Raw genomic sequence first — 15,750 nt, forward strand, 5'->3', positions numbered from 1 at the left:
CAGGAGTGCACTACACAGAGAAAGAACAGGGTTCAGTAGTATGCTTTGTACAGAATTCAGGATTCAGGAGTGCATTGCTTAGAGACTGCAGGGTTCAGAAGTGCTTTACGCACAGAGTGTAGGGTTCAGAAGTGCTTTACGCACAGAGTGCAGGGTTCAGAAGAGCGTTGTACAGAGTGCAGGGTTCAGAAATGCATTACGTACAGAGTGCAGGGTTCAGAAGTGCGTTACGCACAGAGTGCAGGGTTCAGAAGTGCTTTACGCACAGAGTGCAGGGTTCAGAAGTGCTTTACGCACAGAGTGCAGGGTTCAGAAGAGCGTTGTACAGAGTGCAGGGTTCAGAAATGCATTACGTACAGAGTGCCGGGTTCAGAAGTGCTTTACGTACAGAGTGCAGGGTTCAGAAGTGCTTTACGTACAGAGTGCAGGGTTCAGAAGTGCTTTACGTACAGAGTGCAGGGTTCAGAAGTGCTTTACGTACAGAGTGCAGGGTTCAGAAGTGCGTTACGCAGAGTGCAGGGTTCAGAAGTGCTTTACGTACAGAGTGCAGGGTTCAGAAGTGCGTTACGCAGAGTGCAGGGTTCAGAAGTGCATTACATAGAGAGTTCAGGGTTTAGAAAGGCAGACACACTCCGGAATGGAATATAGTGTGTGTGTGTGTATACCCGAACACCACAATAAATACAATTTTCAGTAATAACTCTAGAAATTACCTGTCGGGGTCTGTGCACCTTCCCTTGATCACCACCAGTGGAATTAGGGCAGACCTGCCATATATAGTATTGTACACTTACAGAAAACAATGGGTCTGTCTAGAAGTGCCAAAAAAAAAAACAGAACTCCTATCCATATTCTACTCTTTCTTCCACAATTGCTCGATTAATACACTACTGACATCCATGTACAAAATGTCACCTAATGTCTCCACCAGCCGTTGTAACGTTAAAAAACCCTACCCTGTGAAAATCCCCTACACTCCGGAGCTGTGAGCATGCACATTGGTAAGCTGCTCAGCTGTTCCATGACGTGTGTGAACAGGAAGTGACGAGGGTAGGGAATTTTCACGAGGTAGGGTTTTTTAATGTTACACCGGCTTCCCTGTGATCAGGGCTATTTCTGCCAGCCCTGTGCTGGCCGCTAACAACTGTCATGTCTATACACAGAAGCTCGGCTACTATGTTTACATGTGACAACAATTCTCTGCGGCTGCAGTAAATCTTCCCTGCCCTGCACATGCACATTCATTTGAGAGCAGAGGAGGGGGTGGGGAATGTACACGGCCGTTCTGGTCTGGTGGTGGTCTGGCAAGTTCTTCTTGAAACCTGTACGGTGTAACGTTAACCACTTAAGCCCCGGAAGATTTTACCCCCTTCCTGACCAGGGGTTTTTTTGCGATTTTTTTACTGCGTGACTTTAACGGACAATTGCGCGGTCGTGCGACGCTGTACCTAAACAAATTTGACGTCCTTTTTTTCCCACAAACAGAGCTTTCGTTTGGTGGTATTTGATCACCTGTGCGATTTTTTGATCATGCGCTATAAACAAAAAAGAGCGTCAATTTTGCAAAAATAACAATATTTTTCACATTTTTTTTATATGAAATTCCCCCCCAAAAAATGTAAAAATCAAAATGTTTTTGGCCAATTTGTTTTATGCTACATATGTTTGGTTAAAAAAAAAAAAAAAAAAAAAACGCAAAAAGCATATTTTGATTGGTTTGTGCAAAAGTTATCGCGTTTACTAACAAAGGGAAAGATTTTTGTCATTTTTGGTGTTTTTTTTTTAACGAGTAATGGCGGCGATCTGCGATTTTTTTTGCGGGACTGCGACATTGCGGCGGACAGATCGGACCCTTGACTGACATTTTTGACACTTTTGGGGTTACCAGTGACATTACTGCAGTAATCAGTGCTATACATATGCACTGTTACTGCAAAAATGACACTGGCAGGGAAGGGGTTAACTGTATTGGAGAGGGAGGGGTTAAGTGTGTCCTAGGGGCGTGATTCTAACTGTGATGGGACATGGCTACTAGTGTAAAAACAGAGATCAACGTTCCTACATAGTAGAACCGTCTGATCTCCATTTTTACACAGGGGAGAATGACAGGCGGCTTGTTTACATTAGCCGCCTGCCTTTCTCCCTTCCCGATGAACAATCGCTAGTGACCGGCGGACATCCGGTCACACGCACTGACTTGTCTGGGAACGAGCCGGGGCGGGCGCGCGCTCGCCCGCTATTGGCTCACAAGCCAGTGACAGGCTAGTGACGTACCGGTACGTCACTTTGCCTGGCCGGGGCTGACCGCCGCAGTATATGTACTTGCAGCGGTCGGCAACCGGTTAAAAAACCCTACCCCGTGAGAATTCCCTACCCTCCGGAGCTTCGAGCAAGCGCAGTGGTAAGCTGCTCAGCTGTTCCATGACGTAGGTGCACCGGAAGTGACGAGGGTAGGGAATTTTCACGGGTAGGGTTTTTCACGGAACACCGGTGTAACGTTAAAAAACCCTACCTCGTGAAAATTCCCTACCCTCGTCACTTCCTGTTCGCATACCTCATGGAACAACTGAGCAGCTTACCACTGCGCATGCTCACAGCTCCGGAGGGTAGCACCTACGTCATGGAACAGCTGAGCAGCTTACCACTGCGCATGCTCACAGCTCCGGAGGGTAGCACCTACGTCATGGAAGAGCTGAGCAGGTTACCAGTGCGCATGCTCACAGCTCCGGAGGGTAGCACCTACGTCATGGAACAGCTGAGCAGGTTACCAGTGCGCATGCTCACAGCTCCGGAGGGTAGCACCTACGTCATGGAACAGCTGAGCAGGTTACCAGTGCGCATGCTCACAGCTCCGGAGGGTAGCACCTACGTCATGGAACAGCTGAGCAGGTTACCAGTGCGCATGCTCACAGCTCCGGAGGGTAGCACCTACGTCATGGAACAGCTGAGCAGGTTACCAGTGCGCATGCTCACAGCTCCGGAGGGTAGCATCTACGTCATGGAACAGCTGAGCAGCTTACCACTGCGCATGCTCACAGCTCCGGAGGGTAGCATCTACGTCATGGAACAGCTGAGCAGCTTACCAGTGTGCATGCTCACAGCTCCGGAGGGTAGGGAATTTTCACGGGGTAGTGTTTTGTAATGTTACACCGCATCAGCTGTTGCCACGGGTACATTAAAATATCTCCGCTGCAACATGAAATCATCTCCGCTCCTACCCCTGTCACTTCCCTGAACTCGGCTACTAAATGTAAAAGCGGCGGGTGTATGAAAATATAAATCACGGAGATCTCGGCTCATAGAGTTATATTTTCATAGACCCGCCGCCGCTTTTACATTTAGGAGCCGAGATCAGGGAAGTGACAGGGGTAGGAGCGGAGATGATTTCATGTACCCGCGGCAACAGCTGATGCGGTGTAACGTTAAAAAACCCTACCCCGTGAAAATTCCCTCTGGAGCTGTGAGCATGCGCAGTGGTAAGCTGCTCAGCTGTTCAATGACGTAGGTGCACAAGAAGTGACAAGGGTAGGGAATTTTCACGGGTAAGGTTTTTTTCACGGAACCCCGGACTGAATTGCAGAGGAAGCGCTATTGTAAGCGAGTTTCGGGCTGCCGTTGCTCCGTGTTTTGGGCCTATATCGAGGAAGGAGCCTGGAGCTGCAATAGCCCCTATGTTAATCAGGTGTTCTAAAATTTCATCGGACCCATAAAAATTCCGGACCCTCATCACTTCATGTCCACCTCCTCTCAGTCAGCTGTTCGCTTTGTGTTATAATTTCATCGGACCTCGAAAATGACCTGTGCGCATGGACACTGGTCAATCACGCATGCGCACTGCTGACTCGCACGTAGCGTCACCGCAAGTGACGAGGTCCGGTATTTTCATGGGTCCAACAAACTTTTACAACACCGGCCCTGGCCACTTGGTATGGGAAGAAAATAAAATGAACAAGTGCACGCATGAGGTCCATGTTACGTGCACAGTGGGACCCCAATATGTTACTGGCAGTTAGATGGCAGAGGTACATTGGACTGGTGGAGTGGACATAGGCTCAGTAGTGTCCCTCCTAAATGCAACAGCCATCAAGCTAAGGTGTGTGGTGACACGGGACAAAGGGACTTTGTACATTTTCTACTCTACACTGTATTAAGCTTATCTCTAAACCGGGGACCTGCCATAATGTTTGATTCTCACACGACCGCAGTCCTAGTCTATCACAGATCCCCCCCCCCATCAAAGACCCCTCTCTATCACAGATCCCCCCCCCCATCAAAGACCCCTCTCTATCACAGATCCCTCTTTATCACAGATTCCCCCACCTATCACATACCCCTCTCTATCACAGACCCCTCTCTATTACAGACCCCTCTCTATTACAGACCCCTCTCTATTACAGACCCCCCTCCCCCTATCAAAGACCCCTCTCTATCACAGATCCCCCACCTATCACAGATCCCTCTTTATCACAGATTCCCCCACCTATCACAGACCCCTCTCTATCACAGACCCCTCTCTATCACAGACCCCTCTCTATCACAGACCCCTCTCTATCACAGACCCCCTCTCTATCACAGACCCCCTCTCTATCACAGACCCCCTCTCTATCACAGACCCCCTCTCTATCACAGATCCCCCCCCCCATCAAAGACCCCTCTCTATCACAGATCCCCCACCTATCAAAGACTCCTCTCTATCACAGATCCCCTCTCTATCACAGATCCCCTCTCTATCACAGATCCCCCCCCCCATCAAAGACCCCTCTCTATCACAGATCCCCCACCTATCACAGATCCCCTCTCTATCACAGATCCCCTCTCTATCACAGATCCCCTCTCTATCACAGATCCCCTCTCTATCACAGATCCCCTCTCTATCACAGACCCCTCTCTATCACAGACCCCTCTCTATCACAGACCCCTCTCTATCACAGATCCCCCACCTATCACAGATCCCTCTCCTATCACAGATCCCCCACCTATCACAGACCCCCCACCTATCACAGACCCCTCTCTATCACAGACCCCTCTCTATCACAGACCCCTCTCTATCACAGATCCCCCCCTCTATCACAGATCCCCCCCTATCAAAGACCCCTCTCTATCACAGATCCCCCACCTATCACAGATCCCTCTCTATCACAGATCCCTCTCTATCACAGATCCCCTCTCTATCACAGATCCCCTCTCTATCACAGACCCTATTACAGACCCCCCTCCCCCTATCAAAGACCCCTCTCTATCACAGATCCCCCACCTATCACAGATCCCTCTTTATCACAGATTCCCCCACCTATCACAGACCCCTCTCTATCACAGACCCCTCTCTATCACAGACCCCTCTCTATCACAGACCCCTCTCTATCACAGACCCCCTCTCTATCACAGACCCCCTCTCTATCACAGACCCCCTCTCTATCACAGATCCCCCCCCCCATCAAAGACCCCTCTCTATCACAGATCCCCCACCTATCACAGATCCCCCACCTATCACAGATCCCTCTCCTATCACAGATCCCCCACCTATCACAGACCCCCCACCTATCACAGACCCCTCTCTATCACAGACCCCTCTCTATCACAGACCCCTCTCTATCACAGATCCCCCCCTCTATCACAGATCCCCCCCCCTATCAAAGACCCCTCTCTATCACAGATCCCCCACCTATCACAGATCTCTCTCTATCACAGATCCCTCTCTATCACAGATCCCTCTCTATCACAGATCCCTCTCTATCACAGATCCCTCTCTATCACAGATCCCTCTCTATCACAGATCCCCTCTCTATCACAGATCCCCTCTCTATCACAGATCCCCTCTCTATCACAGATCCCCTCTCTATCACAGATCCCCTCTCTATCACAGATCCCCTCTCTCTCACAGACCCCCCCCCCCATCAAAGACCCCTCTCTATCACAGATCCCCCACCTATCACAGACCCCCCACCTATCACAGATCCCTCTCCTATCACAGATCCCCCACCTATCACAGATCCCCCACCTATCACAGACCCCCCACCTATCACAGACCCCCCACCTATCACAGACCCCTCTCTATCACAGACCCCTCTCTATCACAGACCCCTCTCTATCACAGATCCCCCCCCTCTATCACAGATCCCCCCCCTATCAAAGACCCCTCTCTATCACAGATCCCCCACCTATCACAGATCCCTCTCTATCACAGATCCCTCTCTATCACAGATCCCTCTCTATCACAGATCCCCTCTCTATCACAGATCCCCTCTCTATCACAGATCCCCTCTCTATCACAGATCCCTCTCTATCACAGATCCCTCTCTATCACAGATCCCCTCTCTATCACAGATCCCCTCTCTATCACAGATCCCCCACCTATCACAGACCCCCTCTCTATCACAGACCCCTCTCTATCACAGATCCCCCACCTATCACAAACCCCCTCTCTATCACAGACCCCTCTCTATCACAGATCCCCCACCTATCACAGACCCCCTCTCTATCACAGATCCCCCACCTATCACAGATCCCCTCTCTATCACAGATCCCCTCTCTATCACAGATCCCCCACCTATCACAGATCCCCTCTCTATCACAGATCCCCTCTCTATCACAGATCCCCTCTCTATCACAGATCCCCTCTCTCTATCACAGATCCCCCCCCCCCCATCAAAGACCCCTCTCTATCACAGATCCCCCACCTATCACAGACCCCTCTCTATCACAGACCCCTCTCTATCACAGATCCCCTCTCTATCACAGATCCCCTCTCTATCACAGATCCCCTCTCTATCACAGATCCCCTCTCTATCACAGACCCCCTCTCTATCACAGACCCCCTCTCTATCACAGACCCCCTCTCTATCACAGACCCCCCACCTATCACAAACCCCCTCTCTATCACAGACCCCTCTCTATCACAGACCCCTCTCTATCACAGACCCCTCTCTATCACAGACCCCTCTCTATCACAGACCCCTCTCTATCACAGATCCCCTCTCTATCACAGACCCCTCTCTATCACAGATCCCCCACCTATCACAGATCCCCCCACCTATCACAGATCCCCCCACCTATCACAGACCCCCTCTATTACAGATCCCCCCCCATCAAAGACCCCTCTCTATCACAGATCCCCCACCTATCACAGATCCCCCCTCTATCACAGATCCCCCACCTATCACAGATCCCCCCACCTATCACAGACCCCCTCTATTACAGATCCCCCCCCCCATCAAAGACCCCTCTCTATCACAGATTCCCCACCTATCACATACCCCTCTCTATCACAGATCCCCTCTCTATCACAGACCCCTCTCTATCACAGACCCCTCTCTATCACAGACCCCTCTCTATCACAGATCCCCCCCCCCCCCATCAAAGACCCCTCTCTATCACAGATCCCTCTTTATCACAGATTCCCCCACCTATCACATACCCCTCTCTATCACAGACCCCTCTCTATTACAGACCCCCCTCCCCCTATCAAAGACCCCTCTCTATCACAGATCCCCCACCTATCACAGATCCCTCTTTATCACAGATTCCCCCACCTATCACAGACCCCTCTCTATCACAGACCCCTCTCTATCACAGACCCCTCTCTATCACAGACCCCTCTCTATCACAGACCCCTCTCTATCACAGACCCCCTCTCTATCACAGACCCCCTCTCTATCACAGACCCCCTCTCTATCACAGATCCCCCCCCCATCAAAGACCCCTCTCTATCACAGATCCCCCACCTATCAAAGACTCCTCTCTATCACAGATCCCCTCTCTATCACAGATCCCCCCCCCATCAAAGACCCCTCTCTATCACAGATCCCCCACCTATCACAGATCCCCTCTCTATCACAGATCCCCTCTCTATCACAGATCCCCTCTCTATCACAGATCCCCTCTCTATCACAGACCCCTCTCTATCACAGATCCCCCACCTATCACAGATCCCCCACCTATCACAGATCCCTCTCCTATCACAGATCCCCCACCTATCACAGATCCCCCACCTATCACAGACCCCCCACCTATCACAGACCCCTCTCTATCACAGACCCCTCTCTATCACAGACCCCTCTCTATCACAGATCCCCCCCCTCTATCACAGATCCCCCCCCTATCAAAGACCCCTCTCTATCACAGATCCCCCACCTATCACAGATCCCTCTCTATCACAGATCCCTCTCTATCACAGATCCCTCTCTATCACAGATCCCTCTCTATCACAGATCCCTCTCTATCACAGATCCCCTCTCTATCACAGATCCCCTCTCTATCACAGATCCCCTCTCTATCACAGATCCCCTCTCTATCACAGATCCCCTCTCTATCACAGATCCCCCCCCCCATCAAAGACCCCTCTCTATCACAGATCCCCCACCTATCACAGACCCCTCTCTATCACAGATCCCCCACCTATCACAGACCCCCTCTCTATCACAGATCCCCCACCTATCACAGATCCCCTCTCTATCACAGATCCCCCACCTATCACAGATCCCCCACCTATCACAGATCCCCCACCTATCACAGATCCCCTCTCCATCACAGATCCCCTCTCCATCACAGATCCCCTCTCTATCACAGATCCCCTCTCTATCACAGATCCCCTCTCTCTATCACAGATCCCCCCCCCCATCAAAGACCCCTCTCTATCACAGATCCCCCACCTATCACAGACCCCTCTCTATCACAGACCCCTCTCTATCACAGACCCCTCTCTATCACAGATCCCCCTCTCTATCACAGATCCCCCTCTCTATCACAGACCCCCTCTCTATCACAGACCCCCTCTCTATCACAGACCCCCTCTCTATCACAGACCCCCTCTCTATCACAGATCCCCCACCTATCACAAACCCCCTCTCTATCACAGATCCCCTCTCTATCACAGATCCCCTCTCTATCACAGATCCCCTCTCTATCACAGACCCCCTCTCTATCACAGACCCCCTCTCTATCACAGACCCCTCTCTATCACAGATCCCCCACCTATCACAGATCCCCTCTCTATCACAGACCCCCTCTCTATCACAGACCCCCTCTCTATCACAGATCCCCCACCTATCACAGATCCCCTCTCTATCACAGATCCCCTCTCTATCACAGATCCCCCACCTATCACAGATCCCCCACCTATCACAGATCCCCCACCTATCACAGATCCCCTCTCTATCACAGACCCCTCTCTCTATCACAGATCCCCCCCCCCATCAAAGACCCCTCTCTATCACAGATCCCCTCTCTATCACAGACCCCTCTCTATCACAGACCCCTCTCTATCACAGACCCCTCTCTATCACAGATCCCCTCTCTATCACAGATCCCCTCTCTATCACAGATCCCCCCCCCCAATCACAGATCCCCTCTCTATCACAGATCCCCCCCCCAATCACAGATCCCCTCTCTATCACAGATCCCCTCTCTATCACAGATCCCCTCTCTATCACAGATCCCCTCTCTATCACAGATCCCCTCTCTATCACAGATCCCCTCTCTATCACAGATCCCCTCTCTATCACAGACCCCTTCTCTATCACAGACCCCCTCTCTATCACAGACCCCCTCTCTATCACAGACCCCCTCTCTATCACAGACCCCCTCTCTATCACAGACCCCTCTCTATCACAGACCCCTCTCTATCACAGATCCCCTCTCTATCACAGATCCCCTCTCTATCACAGATCCCCCCCCCCCCATCAAAGACCCCTCTCTATCACAGACCCCCTCTCTATCACAGACACCCCCATCACAGATCATCACTTTGATCAGTGGTAGTGCTGGGGAGTTGATGGGTTCAGTGACAGTGGTGGTGGGGGGAGGGGATGGCATCAGTGGCAACTTTAGTGGTGGAGATAGGTTGGCAGTGCTGGGTGCTAGGAAAAGTGACACTTATTTGTTAGTTTTACACTCCTTTTCCCCTGCAAACGCTGTCTCTCAGGCCCCTCCGCTGATTTGCGTTCCATCCTATGCGGTTCCACCTGCCCGCCCCCCAAGCTGAGCCTTAGCCCTTTCTTCTTGCTTCTGACACCCTCCTCTCACTGCCAGGAGCTTGATTGCGGCTGGACTGCAATTCCCATGATCCTGAGCTTCAGCCGGCCAGCCAATCGGCGGCCACCGCCCCCTCTCCCTCCACCAATGATAGGCCGGCTGCCGGACCGTCTGTCTCATGTTAAAAAAATAAGTGAAGGCAAAACACCGGCGGGCCAGATAAATGTCCTTGGCGGGCCGCATGTGACCCCTGATTTAATGCAATTACCCGTGCGCGTTCCTGATGCCGACATTGCCGAGTGCCTGGGGAAACTATAAATCTGGGGATACCAACGTTGGCACAACACTTTTTTTTTACTCCAGCAATACCCAAAGAAGAGAAGAGGCGGCCGGGGGCCGCCCCTCTCTAAGTGCCGCCTGGGTCCCATGGTCCCACCGGGACCCATGGTAGGGCCGGCCCTGAACCAGGCTGTTCATTCATCCTGCCACTTTAGATGAATGGGGTTAAGTCTCTTGTTTTCTTTACTCTCTCTTACAAGACGACTAGATGAACAATGTCTTATCTTCAGGACACTCTCCCTAGCATCCTCTTTCTGCTGACCCCCGTCCACTCTGACTGTCCTATGAGTAGAGGTGGCCCCCTCAGGTCAGGCCCCTAGACACAAGTTCCTGTACTCACGGTACTGCAGAAAACAGGTTCTCCAAGTGTCTCCCCTCTCAATCAGCTTCCCTGGACCTCTGGGTTCAGCTCCGGTCGACCACTCCTCCGCAGAGGTACTGCGCCCCGAGCCCACCCAGTTGTGTGACAATAGCGAATTACTATTCGCTATTGTCACACGGATCCTCCTCCTGGCCAATCAGGAAGCGGGTCCTGAGACCCAATTCCCAATTGGCCGAAAGGAGAAGCCATGCCATTGGCCATGGAGGAGGAGGGAGGAGACGCAGAAGACTGAGGGGGAAGAAGCTGAAGCCGCCGCCGCCGCCCCCGTTTGCTGCCGCTGCCCTCCCTCCACATGTCCAGGAAGGGTGAGTGAGTCGGCGACAGGGGGGTGGGTAGTATGGTGTGCGGCCTGGGGTGGTCCGTGGTATGGTGCGGTCCGTCTGCCGCAGCCCCCCCCCCCCCCCCGGCCCATGGAGCACCAGCCGCCACTGCACAGGACCCTTGTGCAATCTCCATTGAGAGCCAATCACAATCTCCTGTCATGTTAATTAGATGGGGGGGAAACCCACATCCATTTCACATAAGTGTGAACCCAGCCTCAGAGTCCCATCCGGAGCCAACTATGCCATAGTGCTTCATCTATCTGAACTGCTGATTATTAATAAAGAACAATAAAAAGTACCCCATATGAGACTTCTAGGGCTCATTTACACCACAATCTCTGCATTCACTGTGCATTTCTGCATAAACATTTGCACGTGTTTTAGTGCATTTTTCAGATTCATTTTTTACATTTATTTCAATAAATTTTCTTTACCAAGTTGCATGTACATGCGTTTGCATGAGTTCATCTGCATTTTCAGTGCATTCTGGTGCAGAAAAATGCAACATGCTGTACTTTTTCTTTTTAAACGCACGTGAAAGCACTGCAGTGGTGTAAACTAGGCTCATTCGTGAAAGCACTGCAGTGGTGTAAACTAGGCTCATTGGAATACATTCATTTTTCTTGCATGCGTTTGTGCTGCAGGTTTGCTGTGTTTAAAAACACACCCGACTTCATCTGGGATAAATGAACCCTTGGGGTACCTTGTAAATACAGCAGAAAATGTTTTATTTTGAGGGCTCATTTACACATAGTGCAGCGACTGGCGATTTTTCGCACTAGATAAGCGCCGGAGCAACTCAGCACAGAGGTGCAATGCAGCGAGCTGCAGGAAAACACAGGTGGCTGTCAGAATATTTAAATGGCTGCATCTAAATCAATGCAGCTGCTGTAAGGCCAAACATTTTCCATCCAGCTCTTTCAATTTTTTTAGTTACAAGAGCTGGCAGGGCCAGCCGAATGTAGGGTGATGCTGGGGGGACAGCCGGATCTAGGGTGATGCTGGGGGGACAGCCGGATCTAGGGTGATGCTGGGGGGACAGCCGGATCTAGGGTGATGCTGGGGGGACAGTCGGATCTAGGGTGATGCTGGGGGGACAGCCGGATCTAGGGTGATGCTGTGGTGGGCTGCTCCCCCCAGATTTCAGTAGTGCTCCCCCAGGACCAGTAACACCAGTATCAGGAATTGGAGGGGGATTCTTCCATATCTTCCAACTACTACTACTTCCATCTAGATTTGCTCCATCTCCTGCCCCTAATGCTGCAGCTGTGGTGAAGATGAAGATAGGACACAGTTTGTGAAGAGAGGACTGAGGACTTAACTGTTGTTAAGGGGGCCAACCCTGATGTGTTGAGGGATGACTCTAATTTGAGGGGAGAATACTCTGACACGAAGGGCTCTAATGTGATGGGGGGGGGGAACTCTGAAGTAATAAGGGACCTGGTGTGAGGGGGGCTCTAATGTGATGGGGGGGGGAGGTCTAATGTGAAGGGGGGCCCTGATGTGATGGGGGGGGGAACTCTAATTTGAGGGGAGAAACTTCCCATGACATGATGGAGGACTCTGATGTGAAAGGGGGGCTGTAAGGTGATGAGGGACCCTGATGTGATTGGGGGGGGGGGCTCTGATGTTATGAGAGGGTTCTGGTGTAAGGGGGGGGGGCTCTAATATGATGGAGGGGGACTCTGATGTTATGAGGGCTCTGGTGTGAGGTGGGGACTCTGATGTGAAAGGGAGGCTCTAATGTGATTTGAGGGACCCTGAAGTGATGGGGAGGGACTCTGATGTGAAAAGGGGGGCTTTATTGTGATGGAGGACCCTGATGTGATGGGTGGGGGGGGGGGGGAGAACTCTGATGTTATGAGGTCTCTGGTGTGAGGGGGGACTCTGATGTAAAGGGAGGCTAGAGGACTGTTATTAAAGGGGCTAATTCTGATAGGATTGGCCTGACTTTAATGGAAAGGGGGTTCACTCTGACCTGAGGGGGGCTGGCTCTAAAGTGAGGGGGGCTGGCTCTGATGTTATGGGAGGACTCTGATGTGATGTGGTGGGGGGGCTCTGATGTAATGGAGGGACCCTGATGTGATGGGGGGCCTCTAATGTGAAGGGGGGCTCACACATCTGCTTCATTACAGCCAGGTAAAGACTCAGAGAACTAGAGTCCCCTGGTCACTCGTACACCACCTCTGCATGGGGATTGCTGGAGAGACAACAAATGGGAAAGCTAGATAGGATAAAGTGAAGGTGTGCTGACTTGTGATAGGTGGACCATATACTGTATACATAGGTATGAGCAGGGGGTGTGCCAGGTGTGCCTGGGTACACCCTAATCACAGCGTGCGGTGCTGATTTCCCCTATTACCTGGCCTTCCCCTGTGTTGCGCCCCTCGCAGTGCTGCTGACTTTTCTCCTCTCCTCTCCCCCTGGCTCCTACGGGGGATGTTTCAGAATGGAGAGTGGGGGAAGGGACTAGTAAATATGTCATTTACTGCCCGCTTTGACCTGATTTTAATGCGTTCAAAGACATAGGCATTGCTTCAAGCTTAGTCAAAAACGCATCAAAATCTTTGAAGTCGCACAAGTGTGAAAGGGGCCTAAAATGTCATTTTATGTATAGCACTGTACTATTTCATGTTTATATAAACCCATCTCTCTCTCTTCTTTATTTTCCCTCGGGATCACTGCACAGATCTGGAAGAAATACACAAAGCACACCGAGATCCAGCTACAAACCCACACACGCCTTTTCTATTTACACAATATTTCCTTATCCCGGAGTTCACCTTCAATTGACACAATAGGCGGGGATCGAAGGGCGTCATCATTGACGTGAGCGCAGCGTATGATGGCGTCTGCACACAGTGGGACTCGGTATTATGGGATTGTGTGCCTTTCCTATAGAAGAAGATGAGGTTTGGTCAGTCTGCCCTGTCCCTGTGAGTCTGTCCGCATTGTGTGTCTGTCTGTTTTCACTCTCTAAAGTTGCTCAACTTGGAAATTCCTTGCAGGAATTAACCCTTTGCTGTCACAGCAGCTGCTATGTAAATGGACACCTCCATGAATGGTATGGTATAATATAGAAGAAAAAGCATGCAGAACACTTAGGTGCAATGCATACAGCTCCAGTGTTTAGGTGTGGGGTGGAAGACATAGGTGCACTAGTCAGCCCCACTGCAGGCAGTCTGATAAACTCTATGAGAGGCTATGAGCTGGTGCTGGGTGGGGCTGGAGGGTGCATGGAGGACATGCGTTGGGGTAGTATGCACCCAGGGACTTATACCCACAATGCAGTTGTCCCTGGGCACACACTGCCCTGAACTTAATGCCCCGTACACACGTGCAGATTATCTGCAGACTTTTGTCTGCAGACTTACCTTTTCTATGTAGTGCAAGGGCCTGCCGGATTGCATACAAATTGAAAGTGTTTAGGTTTGACCTCATATTATATGGTTTTGGTAAGTCTGCAGACAAAAGTCTTCAGATAATCTGCACGTGTGTACGGGGCATTAGTAGCACTCAGAGCACCAACCAGCCTCAGCAGCTTCTTATAGAGTTCAAACAGGAAGTCAACTTCCTTTACTGCCTTTTACCCATAGGCAGGTGTTGTAAAATTTTGTCGGACCCGTGAAAAAAAAATCGGACCTTGTCACTTCCGGTGATAGAGCATCACAAAACAGCGGATGGGAGTCGTCCGTGCGCATGCGCAGAAGACATTTTTCGAGGTTTGGCAAAATTATAACAGAGAGCGGACAGCTGATTGAGAGGAGGCGGGGCTGAGGTGCGACGGAGGACGGAAGCACATATGCAGAGCTGGTGGAGGAGGCGGGACGGAGGTGCGTCCATGTAATAAATGCAGGACTTTAGCGACTCCTTGTTTTATTATCTTTAGCAATTATCGTATTATTTATCCTTAGGGTTTCATTACATTTAGTATTTCTTATTTTGTATTATATAAAAAGTAAATGTAATGAAATCCTAAGGATAAATAATACGATAATTGCTAAAGATAATAAAACAAGGAGTCGCTAAAGTCCTGCATTTATTACATGGCCGAACCTCCGTCCCGCCTCCTCTATTCAGCTCTGCAGATGACGCGGCAGTGTCTTCCGTCCCACCTCAGCCCCGCCTCCTCTCATTCAGCTGCCCGCTATGTGTTATAAGTTTACCAAACCAAGATAATGTCTTATGCGCATGCGCACTTGAAACTCCTATCACCGGAAGTGACGAGGTCCGATTTTTTTCACGGGTCCGAGAAAATTTTAGAACACCGGGCTTTTTTTTTCAAAAAATAGGTGCAGGTCCCCCCTTGTCTCCACCCCCTGCCCACTTCCTAGCATAGTCCTTTGGTTGCACCCCCTACCCACCTCCCAGTACCGCCCCTTTTAACCACTTAAGGACCAAGCTTATTTCTGACACTTGTTTAAAAGTTAAAATCAGTAATTTTTGCTAGAAAATTACTTAGAACCCCCAAACATTATATATATATATATATATATATATATATATATATATATATATATATATATATATATATATATATATATGTAGCGGCCCCTTTGGCATTGAGTAAATAAGGAGAGGAGAGCTTCTGACGGGTGCAGTACTTTATTTTGCATCAAAGGTGTGCAGGAGGGTTGAACACCACCAACGTTAATCTCTTTAACCACTTGCCGACTGCCTAACGCCGATCTACGTCGCCAGTCAGCCCCTCACAGGCAAAGTGACGTAGGGCTACGT

This window comes from Pelophylax lessonae (genome assembly GCF_965119305.1).
Source record: "Pelophylax lessonae genome assembly, chromosome: 12".
Classification (NCBI taxonomy): domain Eukaryota; kingdom Metazoa; phylum Chordata; class Amphibia; order Anura; family Ranidae; genus Pelophylax; species Pelophylax lessonae.